The sequence below is a fragment of the Eriocheir sinensis genome, chromosome 30 (genome assembly GCF_024679095.1).
Source record: "Eriocheir sinensis breed Jianghai 21 chromosome 30, ASM2467909v1, whole genome shotgun sequence".
Taxonomy (NCBI): Eukaryota; Metazoa; Arthropoda; class Malacostraca; order Decapoda; family Varunidae; genus Eriocheir; species Eriocheir sinensis.
Genome location: NC_066538.1, coordinates 1,345,184 through 1,349,108, shown reverse-complemented (window position 1 = coordinate 1,349,108; position 3,925 = coordinate 1,345,184).

The window sequence follows — 3,925 nt, the reverse complement described above, 5'->3', positions numbered from 1 at the left end:
CATTATATACGAGTTGATTTGTCACGGTAACTCGTCTATTTACTGACCACGCCCACAGCCTCTTAACCACGCCCCCTTGCTAAGAAGATACGAGAGAGAAAGAGGAGGAGGAGGAGGGGAAAGAAGAGGAAGGGATAAGGGTGTATACGAGAGATGGTGAAGAGGAAAGAGGAAGAGGAGGGGGAGAGAAGAGGGGATAAGAGGAATTATTAAGATATATACGAGATGATAGGGAAAAAAAGAAAGAGGAAATAGAAAGAGGAGGAGGAGGAGAAAGAATTAAGAGGAGGCGATGAGATTCGGGAGAGAGGAAAGAGGAAGAGGAGGATGCTGAGACGAAAAAGAGGTGTAGAGAGGAAATTAAGAGAAGAAGAGAGATGCTGGAGAAAGAGGAGATGAAGAGATGGAGGAGGAGGAGGAGGAGGAGGGAAAGAAGAGGTATGGAAGGGAATTAATGGGATACATAGGAGAAAGAGGAGGAGGAGGAAGAGGAAGATGCTAAAAAGGGAAGGAAGAGATATATGTGTGTGTGTATGTGTGTGTGTGTGTGTGTGTGTGTGTGTGTGAAAGTCGAACACGATACGCATTTCCTCATTCTTGTGACTCACCGCGCGTGTACATTATAGTCATGTTGGTTCAGGTAGAGAACTAAATTGCTTTACGTCAGGCGAGATAAATTAATTGGTTAGCCTCTCACGTGGAACACATAATATACTTCTTTTGTTAACTCTGTGCTGTATTGTATATCTCTTATTTATTACGTACGTGTGTTGTTATATTGTATTTTATTTATTAGATTGATTGATTGGATTGATTGTTTATTGTTGCATGTAAACAATAAGGAGACGGGAGGAACATGCCATTTTTTTATATATTTTATTAGAACTTAATTCCACTTCATTTTTTCTTTCTTTCCTCCACATCTTCCTCCTCCTCCACCTTTCTCCCGATCATCTGACTTAATTTATTACGTCTTTTTATTTTATTTCCCTCCATATATATTATTTCCCTTCAGCAACCTCCTTTTCATCCTCCTCCTCCTCTCCCTTATCTCTCACTCTCTTAACTCCTTTTAAATATCTCCTCCTCCTCCTCTTCCTCCTCTCGATCCCTTATATCTCACTCTCTTAACTCCTTTTAAATATCTCCTCCTCCTCCTCTCGATCCCTTACATCTCACTCTCTTAACTCCTTTTAAATATCTCCTCCTCCTCCTCTCGATCCCTTACATCTCACTCTCTTAACTCCTTTTAAATATCTCCTCCTCCTCCTCTCGATCCCTTATATCTCACTCTCTTAACTCCTTTTAAATATCTCCTCCTCCTCCTCCTCCTCCTCTCCCTTATCTCTCACTCTCTTAACTCCTTTTAAATATCTCCTCCTCCTCCTCTCGATCCCTTACATCTCACTCTCTTAACTCCTTTTAAATATCTCCTCCTCCTCCTCTCGATCCCTTACATCTCACTCTCTTAACTCCTTTTATAAATCTTCTTCTCCTCCTCCTCCTCCTCCTCCTCTCCCTTATCTCACTCTCTTAACTCCTTTTAAATATCTCCTCCTCCTCCTCTCCCTTATCTCACTTTCTTATATAACTCCTTTTATAAATCTCCTTCTCCTCCTCCTCCTCCTCCTCTCGATCCCTTATATCTCACTCTCTTAACTCCTTTTATAAATCTTCTTCTCCTCCTCCTCCTCCTCCTCTCCCTTATCTCACTCTCTTAACTCCTTTTAAATATCTCCTCCTCCTCCTCTCGATCCCTTACATCTCACTCTCTTAACTCCTTTTATAAATCTTCTTCTCCTCCTCCTCTTCCTCCTCTCGATCCCTTACATCTCACTCTCTTAACTCCTTTTATAAATCTTCTTCTCCTCCTCCTCCTCCTCCTCTCCCTTATCTCACTCTCTTAACTCCTTTTAAATATCTCCTCCTCCTCCTCTCGATCCCTTACATCTCACTCTCTTAACTCCTTTTAAATATCTCCTCCTCCTCCTCTTCCTCCTCTCGATCCCTTATATCTCACTCTCTTAACTCCTTTTAAATATCTCCTCTTCCTCCTCTCGATCCCTTATATCTCACTCTCTTAACTCCTTTTAAATATCTCCTCCTCCTCCTCTTCCTCCTCTCGATCCCTTATATCTCACTCTCTTAACTCCTTTTAAATATCTCCTCTTCCTCCTCTCGATCCCTTATATCTCACTCTCTTAACTCCTTTTAAATATCTCCTCTTCCTCCTCTCGATCCCTTATATCTCACTCTCTTAACTCCTTTTAAATATCTCCTCTTCCTCCTCTCGATCCCTTATATCTCACTCTCTTAACTCCTTTTAAATATCTCCTCTTCCTCCTCTCGATCCCTTATATCTCACTCTCTTAACTCCTTTTAAATATCTCCTCTTCCTCCTCTCGATCCCTTATATCTCACTCTCTTAACTCCTTTTAAATATCTCCTCTTCCTCCTCTCGATCCCTTATATCTCACTCTCTTAACTCCTTTTATAAATCTTCTTCTCCTCCTCCTCCTCCTCCTCTCCCTTATCTCACTCTCTTAACTCCTTTTATAAATCTCCTTCTCCTCCATACCTCTTCTTTCCCCTTCTCTCTCTCTCTCTCTCTCTCTCTCTCTCTCTCTCTCTCTCTCTCTCTGTCTGTCTGTCTGTCTGTCTGTCTGTCTGTCTGTCTGTCTGTCTGTCTGTCTGTCTGTCTGTCTGTCTGTCTGTCTGTCTGTCTGTCTGTCTGTCTGTCTGTCTCTCTCTCTCTCTCTCTCTCTCATTAGTAAATTTGCAGACGACACAAAGATTGGTAACTCGACACAAAGATTGGTAACTCGGTTCTCACTGACGAAGACAGGCAAAGCCTCCAAGAGGATTTGCACAAAATTTCAGCTTGGTCGGATAGATGGGAGATGCCCTTTAACGTAGACAAGTGCCAGGTCCTTCAAGTTGGAACGAGGAATAAAAAGTTTGATTACGAAATGCGCGGCGTTAAACTCAAAAGCGTTCAATGCGTCAAGGACTTGGGGGTCAAAATCGCGTCAAACCTCAAATTCTCACAGCAATGCATCGATGCAGCAAATAAAGCGAACAGAATGTTGGGCTTCATTAAAAGAAACTTTTTATTTAAGAATAAAGATGTAATACTCCCGCTCTACAACAGTTTAGTCAGACCCCACTTGGAATATGCGGTACAGTTTTGGTCTCCTCACCATGCAAAGGATATTGCTAAATTAGAAGGTGTTCAGCGTCGGGCAACGAAAATTATCCCTTCCTTGCGCAATAAATCCTACGAAGAAAGGCTTTCTACCCTTAACATGTTCTCTCTTGAGGAACGTCGCCTCCGAGGAAAACTGATCGAATGTTTTAAAATACTTAATGGTTTCACGAATGTAGACAGATCAACATTGTTTATGATCGATGACACTTTGCGCACGAGGAACAATGGCGTAAAACTCAGATGTAGACAAGTAAATTCAGACTGCACCAAATTTTTCTTCACCAACGTTGTAGTGCGAGAATGGAATAAGCTCCCATCATCAGTGGTCCAGTGTAACACGATTGACTCCTTCAAAAATAAGCTCGACCGTCACTTCCTTCAACTTAATATCAACTAGAGTAGAAATGCAACGTTTTGGAGTCTTCTGATTAATGTAAAATCACTTAGGTTTAAGGACAGACCACCAAGTCTGGACCATGGGGTCTGTGTGGTCTGATTTTCTATGTAAATCTATGTAAATCTCTCTCTCTCTCTCTCTCTCATTCCCGTGTGTAGAGAGGCGGTCACACAGGTAGGTAAAAAAATCTCCAAAATTCGGGAAATTCACTTTTTTTCCCCCCCTTTTTCTTTTCCATGGCGAACGGAGCGAGTCATGTGAGCCTTTGTTTCCCCTGACACACACACACACACACACACACACACACACACACACACACA